This window comes from Alexandromys fortis, unplaced genomic scaffold, assembly GCF_014885135.2.
Source record: "Alexandromys fortis isolate MF-2015 unplaced genomic scaffold, M_Fortis_MF-2015_v1.1 scaffold_84, whole genome shotgun sequence".
Taxonomy (NCBI): domain Eukaryota; kingdom Metazoa; phylum Chordata; class Mammalia; order Rodentia; family Cricetidae; genus Alexandromys; species Alexandromys fortis.
Genome location: NW_026068017.1, coordinates 1,941,308 through 1,950,880, shown reverse-complemented (window position 1 = coordinate 1,950,880; position 9,573 = coordinate 1,941,308). Strand labels below are relative to the sequence as shown.

General features: G+C 52.8%; 1 protein-coding gene across 6 annotated transcripts in view; it reads left to right on the top strand.

Moving 5' to 3' along the window:
* The first annotated feature begins 289 nt into the window (after positions 1-289).
* The window catches only part of Wscd1 (WSC domain containing 1), a 39,635-nt gene continuing 30,351 nt past the window's right edge, over positions 290-9,573 (top strand). Inside the window, exons 1-3 of one of the 6 annotated variants that reach the window (XM_050162814.1) lie at positions 290-426; positions 1,968-2,092; positions 3,090-3,168. The gene's annotated coding sequence lies outside the window, so the exon portion shown is untranslated. Of the gene's footprint in view, positions 427-1,390; positions 1,625-1,967; positions 2,093-3,086; positions 3,169-9,573 lie in introns of those variants that run through there. The other 5 variants (XM_050162810.1, XM_050162813.1, XM_050162812.1 and 2 more) reach the window with 5 other exon arrangements.

The following is a 9,573-nucleotide window of genomic DNA, read 5'->3' as shown; positions in this document are numbered from 1 at the left end:
TCCCTCCCTGTGTTCTCATTCAAGACTCCCTGGGGCTCCAGAGAGCTCAGTCGTCATCTCCAGACAGCAAGATTCCTCTGCGCAAACTTCAGCGAGTCCTTCTGCTCTTCATCAGGGTGCCTTGACCTTCCAGAAGCATTCTACTGGTCCCCTTCGAAGCCCCATTTCTGCCCCGCACCTGTTGAAATCGCACTTCTCTGAGTGGCCGAGCAGCTCTGCCCCTAGCGGAATTTGGAAGCATAAAACTTCCATTCAGGAAGTCGGTGAAAGCCACTTCCACCTGCTCCTGCTGCCTTCTCTCATCCTGTCCTCTGCCTCCAGCAGTCAGTCCTGGGTGAGACCTGGGCCCACGGCTGTTCCTGGCAGAGCAGTGTGGATACTGTGACTTGGGGGCTTGGAGAGGAGGAGTGGGACTTCTCAGTGGGGGTAAGCCTTTGAGACTGGGTCCAGCCTTCATTTAAAGAAGAGGTGGTGTATAAACCTGTGTGTCCATTCTCTCTCTCTCTCTCTCTCTCTCTCTCTCTCTCTCTCTCTCTCTCTCTCTCTCTCTCTCTCNNNNCTCTCTCTCTCTCTCTCTCTCTCTCTCTCTCTCTCTCTCTGTGCCTGTGAGGCAATGTCCCTCTGAAGGTCTGTCACTGTGGGGTGGGCAGAGTGATAAGCTGCTGGAAGAACCCCAGGTGTGTATGGGAATAGTGTGAGCACTTTTGTCATTGGGTGTGAGATTCAAATTTGTGTATCAAATATGTGTGTGTGTGTGCGCGCGCGCGTGTTTCTAAGTAGATGTGTGACACAGTGGATGAGGTAAATGTGCCTACCTCTGCGTGGGACAGTGATCCAGTGTGTGTCTGTGTGTTTGTATTAGAGTGGTACAAACCGCGTGCTTTTATGTGTGTGTGCACCTGCCGGTGTTCTACCCTGTTTCTGAGTGAGTGGAGCAGAACCCACAGAGTGTGTGAGTGTGGGTGTCTGGTGATTCAGTGTGTATTTGTATCAGCCACTGTGCGTCTGCCACCACGTCTGCATGTGAGTGTGGTGGCGTACTGCTGTGAGTGGCAATGCCCAGTGTGTTCATGTGTGCGTCTGGTGTGAGCACCATGGTGCGTTCCAGAGCCAGTAAGGCTGCAGTGCTAGGCTGGGCGGGTGCATCAGACTGCTGTCAGTGTCTTGGCTTGGCAGTAGCGAGTAACGCGTGTGACCCGCGGTGTGAACGTTGTCTAGCAGGCCAGGACAGATCACACCCCCCGCCCCTGACCCCGGCTTCATAGCCTAGACCCTTCTTGGAAGCCTAACAGCGGGCTTACGCCGGAGCCTTTAGGACCCGGCGGAGGCCGGCCGCTGTCCCCGGGCCGCGCGAGTGAGCATGTGCAGACTGGGCGCCCGTTCGCCCGCTCCGCGCCCGCCGCTCGCTCCACTCCGCGCCCGCGGCTCAGCTCGGAGCCCGCCGGCTCCGCCACTGCTCAGCGCGGAAGTCCGCAACCTGGGGGAACTGTGCGGCGTGGGCCTGGGCGCTTTGGTGTGCTCGCTACGGGCGCCGGGGGCGTGCGGGCGTCTGGGCTCCGGGCACTGCGGGGCTGCGGGCTTGGCGCCCCGGAAGGCGGGCGCCCCAGCCGGCCACGATCGTGGGGTGAGTCCAGTATCCGGGGTCCCCCACCCAGGACCCTGGCGCAGGCTGCGAGCTGGATCTACCCAGTCTCAGGCAAACAAGTTTGTGTAGACACGACTGGGAGCGCGCGGGGCTGCACCTGCTGGGGCGCGGGGCGCACTGGCGGGGCTCCTTCCCCGGGCCGGCGCTCGGCGCGCCAGGACTGTGGCGGATGCGTGGGGAGCGCCTTGCCACGTCTGGTCCTGGCTGGGGGTGCACAGGCAGTTGCACCAGCCGCGTCTCCGCCAGGAGCCGGTGTACACCGGGTCTGAGTCCCCGGCGGGGCTGAGAACAGGATTTGAGGTGCGCACTGCTTCCCTCGTAGGTGGAGATATTCGCCAGAATCTGCTCCCCCTCTCTCGTTCCGTTCCCAAGCCAGGCTTCCGGTCAGCGCAGGGTTTTCTCCAGTCTCTCGGTGAACTTGAACACAGGCAGAGACAAAACCGAAACGTATGTATTTTGTTGGGAAAATACCCAGTCTCGCTCTTTACATCTTCCTAAGGTATGGATGGGGACTCATAGCTTGATGCTGTGTGTGGCATTTTTCGTTGCTAGTCAAAAGCGGCCCTGGCTGGGTCAGCTGCTTCAGGGTAGCCCGTCTAACAGCTTTCCTGGTGCCTGTGCTCCGCGGGTGGCACTTAGTCCTGCCAGCTAGCCGATGGGAGGTCAGAGTGGGAAGAGGCCCTATGCCTCATCTCCTTACTGGCAAATGGGCAGCTTTCAGCCCTATAGTCCTACCCTGGGATGCGGCCCTCACTCTCCATCGCAGGCTACTTTCCAGACAGAATGGACACACTCGGGACACTACTGTACTTTTGTCACCTCATCTCTCCTGTTAACCGGTACAGCATACTTCTGTTTAGGGAGACCCTCGTCAGCCTGTGTGGGGACACATAGTTGGGATCAGGATCCCATCAGGCACAGGAAGTGAGGGCGGTAGGGGGTGAAAGTAGAGGAGTCTTGAGCTGGGTGACCCTGTTCTGTCTACAGTCTCTTGATCGCTAGCCCACTTATTGGATACAAGGGCTGGGGAGAGCTCCCTGGTGTAGGAGCAGCTTTCGATTCTCCCAAGCATGCTCTCCCTCCACACACATAGTCTTAGCTGAAATCCCGTAAAATCTCTGTAAGGAGAGGCTGCCAAGTACACAGGTTAAGTTACTAGTGGTTGAAGGCGACCTGGTCAGTTGATGAACTGGGAGAAGTAGGGTGACTGTCCCTTTATCTCCTTGTCTCCCTGACTTCGTGTTCCCCTCCATCCCGAAACCGTTGTTCCCATAGAGCTTTGGAAGAAACTTATCTTGGGGTGAAGGAATCCCTCTTTTCAGTGGGCACTGAAGTCCTGGTATAGACAGTTCTGCACTGTGTCCTGACCAGAAGTGGAGAACAACTTGGATTTAGACCTAAGAGAGGACCCCTGTCCCTTTCTCCTTTGTGCCTCCCCCAGCAGAGGGCACCTTCTGGACCAGTGGCCTGTTGCTAAATGTGGGTCTCAGTTCAACCAGTTCAGCCTGGAAATTGCAGCATAAGTAAGTATCATGGGTAGTTCTTGTAAAGTCACTGACTAGAACCTCGGAACCCACAGCCTCCAGGCCCAGATTGAGACATATGTGTGCAGGGCCTAGTGGGACAGATCCACTTCTCTTTGCAGACATTCCCAGCTTGTACTCCCATCTGCCTCCATCCTGGCCAGTCTTCCTGAGACCCTCTCTCTGGGAAGTCAAGACCAAGGACTTGGAAGCAGCTCAGCATTTAAACCTTGGGTTTACACGGCATGAATGGTAGCCATACTCACAGAATGGGGTCCCGCTATCTGATCCCAAGTTGATCTGGAGGTCAGCCCTGCTTATTTGGGGAACATGACCTAATCTGCCTCTGGACTTACTTATCTTGCTGTCTCCCTCTCATCCCTAATTTCTGCGCATCTTAACTTTAATAACCGCTATGTTGAGCTGTATCTGAAACACTATTTGTGTATCTCTGTATCTGTGTGCCTCTTTGTGGGCATTAAGACCCCTCCTCTCTGCTTGGATGTGAGCTCCCTCCCAAAAGATCATCATCACCTTGGTATGAAGGAACCATGCGTAAGGACAGGAATGCAGAAGGTGTCTTGGGCCATCTCCCATAGCTTGAGTCCCTGTCCTTTGGCAGAAATGGGAGTCAGAGAAAGACAGGGCTGACTGACTCTCCTGGCCAGATTTATCCAAGTCCCTCAAAGGTGTTGTAACACCCATCTAATCTGTCACAGTCTATGTGAGGCCCAAGACCACCCCCAGGGACTCACCATCAGGGGAGACACAGGAACATATGAACGAATTAGGGTGAGGGTGCTAACTTAGGAGGGGTTGTGATTGGCTGTGCCATGTGGGCATGGGTCCTGGGTCAACCAAATAGAAAGGGGAACCCCCAGCCGCATGTGGCACTCCAGCACAGTGCATAGAAGGGTCCCCATCTGATACTAGGTAGATGAAGGCTATGGGACAGGGCAAGGGATGCCACACTCTTGGAATCAGAAAGCTGAGGTTCTGCCTAGTGTTAGCTGTTTATCTCTCTTTGAATTAATTGGCCCCCAATTTTTCACATTCTGCCTCTATGTTAACAGGGATAATGACTTGTAAAATAATGTCATGAGCCTGTGAGACGATCACTCATTCATTTTTTTATCTGTGTATTCATGTCACACACTTGTAACTCTAATGTGACATCTAAAACTTTACTGTTCGTATGAACTCCAGTCCTACGTTCACTGAAGGTAATACACCTCATTTGCATGGAGTGGAGTTTGACCTTAGTAAGACTAGTTTTAACTATTTGTGACTGACAAATTGTAATTGTCTATTTTAACGGGATACCATGCGACATTGGACCTATGTGTATACTATGAACTAATTAAGCTAATTAGCTATTATATTTTATACTTGTAAAGAAACCGTGTATGTGGGTGTAGAGTCTGTGTGTGTGCACATCTGTGTGTGCAAGCACTTGCAGAGGCTAGAATGTCCAGTGGTTTTCTCTGCTTTATTCTCTGAATTATTGTTTGGGTTTTGTTTTGTTTGGTCGTTTTTGTTTGAGACAGGGTCTTGCTATCTAACTCCAGCTAGCTGGAACTCATTTTGCAGACCAGGCTAACCTCTGCCTCTCAAACGCTGAGATTAAAGGCGTGTACCACCACGTCTGCCCTCCACATTATTTTACAAGCCAAAGTGTCTCACTGAACCTAGAGCTTGCTGCTTCCGCCCTTCTGTCTGGTCAGCAAGTCCCTGGAATCTGCATATCTCCACCTCACCAACACTAGGGTTAAGAAGCACAGCCATGCCTAGCTTCTGGCTTCTGCCTGGATATTGGGGATCTCACTGAGCTATCTCCCCAAGCCCCTAGAAACATTCTTATTTGAATTCTTTCTCTGGAGTGCTGAAGTTCAAAGAGTTTTGCCTCTTCAAAGATGCAGTCTTTACCCCATTCCTGCAAGGGCCCAGCAGGTTTGTGTTTTGTGGGTACCTTACCTCTCTTTGCAGCCTCAGACCAGGAGTTCAGGACCCTGGAATGAGGGAGGTATTCCCAGAAGTGAGCAGACTGTACCTGGGAGTGACTTGCAGGCTGGGAGGGGATGTAGGGATATTGACAAGTGGCCGCACTCCATGTAGACCCAGATTGCAGCCACAGCTCACTGTATGTCCAGCCTCTCTGTCGGTGCTGCAGAGCCCCTCTGCTCCGGGGGTGAGGAGGTTTTATGGAGAAAGTGTTATTGGGCTGAGCTTAAGGGCAGGAAAGTATTTCAGGCCTGTGAGTTGGGCAGAGCATCCCTGGCTGTCTGAAGAACGTGCACCATAAGGAGGCTTGAAACAGCTGATGCTGGCCAGGAACACTGTTTGGGACACTGGGTTCTGTAAGGAATAGTCGGAGGGAGGGGGTTGGGAGTGAACCAAGACAGGACACTGAGTGGCAGTGGAGGAGTTTGGATCAGTTCCTCCAAGCTCCTTCTGAAAGCTCTAGTATCACGGATGCTGTACACCGGTATAACTGCTTTCTTAGGATGCTGGGAGGACAGAATCTCTGGGAGAAGGATGGAGTTCGGTTGACAGGCATTGAATAGGGCAGCGGAGGATGGAGAACGGAAAATTAGAGGTTGGGAGGACACTGGAACCCAGCTCCATTTACAGCTTCACTGAGGCTCCCAAAGCACAGCACCACTAGCTTCTGGCTGATAAGTGACCCGAGGCTCTGAGCAGCTGGGGTCCTCATCTTGACTTGGAACGGCCTGTCGAACCCTGTGCTTTGTCTTTACGATGGTGCCCCTATGTGCAAACATCTCAGAATCGCCCTTTCTTGGTGGCCACAGTGGCTAAGAGCCATGTGGGGGCATTTGTTCTCCACTAATGCTTCTCCTCTCTAGCCAGAAGATAGACGGGAGGTGGAGTCACATGACTGAATCCCAGGGGCCAGCACTGGCTAGCCTTGGTGATTTTCTCCTCTCTGGTTTATTGCCTTCCTGTTTCTGCTGCCACTCCTAGGACTCCAACCCCAACTTGGCCCACAAGTAGGTGCCATCTTCCCTCTTCCAGGAGCCCAGTTTTCTGAGTACCCCTTGCTCTAGGAGTATGTTTTTCTTCCCTAAGACTCCTTTAAGCCTCTGGGTTCAATTATTCTCCTCTCATTTCTGGGGAACCTCAGCTGCTCCTTCACTAAGCCCTAAAATAATTCCATAATTCCAAGGATTATAGAGCACTGCTCAAGGTGGTGGATGAGTATTTGTCTGGTCTGAATGAGCCTCAAGTGGGGGTCCCTCACCCCAAGTACTCTGTGGTCTCTAAATAAGGAAAAGCAGCAGTAAAGTCAGCCTCAGGGGAGATGTAGGAGACTTCCAGAAAAGGGGGAAAGGTTCAAAGGCAGCCTTCCAGCTTGCTCATGGCAGTGACTGTTAGGTTTAGCTCTAGAAAGTCCAGAGCAGAAGGAGTTTCTGCCTGGCATAGTTTTAGCCCTGTGAAGGAGACACACTCCATATTAAAGAATATATCTTGCCACATGAACCAGAACTGAAGTGAGGAAAGGGGCAGGGAGCTTATTGGCCACATGATCCAGAAGCAGATGTCTGCATGTGAATACTGACTCAGATCTAGGCAGGTACGGGGACAGTTCTCAACTGACGGGAAGCAGGCCTTCTGCCTCCCATGAGGATCTCGGGGCCCATGAGATACATAGGTCATCTAATCTATTTATTCACACTGCAGGAGCTTAATAAATGGTGTCACTGAAAATTAAGCAGTTGCCAACAGCAGTTAGATCAACTTCAAGCACGAGGAAGTTGTTGGGCCCTTCCTGGGAGGAGGAGGCCAGGACAGAAGGAGCCAGTTTCCCAGGAGCATTTGCTGTGGGCTTGTCATCCAGCAGCTCCGTGTACCTCTTTGGTATTCAGAGCCAGTGTGTGTGCCACAGTCTAGGCTACTAGAGTGTGGATCGACAACCACCCACTTTCCCATTCACAGACAAGGAGCCTGAGGCTCTGCCCTGGGATTGGGTTGGCTCTGATAAAGGTCAGCAGGCCTTGGGGTCCAACAGGTCAAGTGGCCTACTAGGTCCAGTACAGATGAAAAGTGGCCAGATTCCTGCCAGGTCTCAGCTGGCTCTGCTGTCTTACACCTCTGAGCTTGTCTGTGAACTCTATGCATGCTGCAGGTCTCCCAGTCCCAGCTCGGCCACTCTTGAGTTAACAGGTTCTTGCTGTTGCTACACAACCAGCTGTTTGCTGGCATCTGGGGCTATGGAGACAGGCCAGGTCGATCTGTGACCTGGAGGGGCCTCATCAGCCGGACAGATGAGCAGGGCTGCACGCTAGCAATTGCCGCGGTAGAGTATGGTGGAGGGATCAGGACAGGGCAGGTTCCGGGTGCTTCGACTGTGTAGCACCCTGCCCACCCTCATTCAAAATTCTGGCCTGGGAATCAGCTTTGCCATTTTAAGACTTGAGAGTGAATGCCTGTTTCTGGGATCCTGGGCTGTGGAACTCTGGCCTGCATGTGACTGTCGACACTACCCTCATTAGAGAGACCGCTCCAGGGACTGGTCCAGGGGACTCTAGGAGGACTTGCCGGGTCTTGGAGAGCGGGAGTGAGTTTGAAGCCTGGTGGGTTCATGCTGAAATCTCTCCCCTACCCCATTCCCTACTTGTCTTGTATAGCACAACCTATCTGTAGCAAAAGATGGAATTCCCAGCACACCTGGGGGTGCAGGGGTGGGGGCATCACCCACCTGTCTGTTCCATCACACCAGAAACTTTCTTCCCACGGTAGATGTGCCACCTTACGCCTGTTATTGTGGTTTTCAGGAGTTCACGCCAGTGGAACCCTAACTTTCTGCATCCAGAACCCTTCTGTAAACATTACCTGGGAACCTTCTTTTAGCACACTATATAGTCCAACGTTTAGGTGTTTGGGTGTTCTTGGTAATCCATGTGCATCTTACACCTCAACTCTGGGGTGCTGAGACCTCTGCCTGCCCACGTGTTGGTTAGTATCTCTCCAGTTCAGGCTTCCTCCCAGCTATGGGTGAATGGAGTTTGAAGTTTGGCTGCTGTCAAACCCCTCAGGAGCAGACTTTTCCTGTCCACTTAGCCATCCTTTTATTCATAAGTTTAAAAAAAAAAAAGAACAGTCTTCACTGGCAAAGACTACTGAGGTGTCACTTTGTGTCAGGCTTCATGCTGGGGGACAGTGACAAAATGAATAGGGGATGGCGTCCACTAGGGTTGATCAGAGTCCTTTGGGGTGGTTGAAAAGTGGGGAGACAATGCCAATTGCATCAAAGTGATGTGTGCTGGGAGGGCTTGGCACAGGCTGTTGGGGACCTGGGGTTTGGTCTGTCTGTCTGTCTGTCTGTCTGTCTGTCTGTCTGTCTATCTCTGTGGGTGGATGTGATCAGGTAAATCTTGGAGGAAGTGACCTTTATGCTAAGCCTGGGGGTCATACACACTATGATTGCAGGAAACCCTGCTGCAATCATACTGTATGTATGTGCCTGTATGGTGGAGACCCTGAGACACGGAGATTGGGTCTCGAAGGGCTGGATCACCAGGAGACCTTGTGTGCCATGCTAAGGAGCTTGCAGTTGATCCCCAAGCTCTGGAGCTATTGAAAAGAGGTTTTTAAGCAGGGGAACACCAGCCATGATCAGATTCGCTTGTTAAGGAGGCTCACCCAGGCAGCCTGTGCACTGGGGATTGGAGAAGCCCAGGCTGGGGGCAGACAGACCAGTCCGGATTTCATGGGATTTTCTCTGTAGTTTTACAAATCTGAAGCTGGCAGGGGTGGGTCTGGCGACACACCAGCTTAGACAGAAAGGAAAGACCAGGAGACCATCTGCAAAGGTTTGCCCTGCTCAGCTGGATTCCGCTGTCATTTGCTGATGAGGACCTGTGTTCCCATACCTCTGTCATCTTGGAGGCTCTCAGAACTTAACCTGGAAGGCTCAGGCTGGTCCGGGCCCCTTTGGATGGTCTCCTGGGTCCCCAGCCTCCTTGCAGCCTGGAATGCTAGGCCCCAGAGCCAAAACATTGTCTTTCTTCCCACACCCAGCAGGCTGTGTCTGTGCACAGAACAGCCATTCAAGCACTGCCCTCACCATGTTAGTTACGGCCAGCGGCTTAGTCATGCTTCCAGGGTCCTTTCTTCTGGGACAGGCCTGTCCTTGTGCTCCGGGCCCTTCTCACACAGCAGCCCAGCTCGTGGCAGCTGCAGGGCCCCCCACCAACCCTAATAGCCACTTTAGAGATGCCGCCAGTGAGAACCACAGCTTAACATGAACACTCTAGCCTGGGCAGGCTTACCCGGTGGACTTTCCCTCCTCCACACCAGCTTCCCCAGCAAGGAGTCCACCAAAAATCCTCTCCCTCCCTCGGGCCTCTGTCTTAGTGAGGGTTAATGGCCAACCTTTGTAGAAAC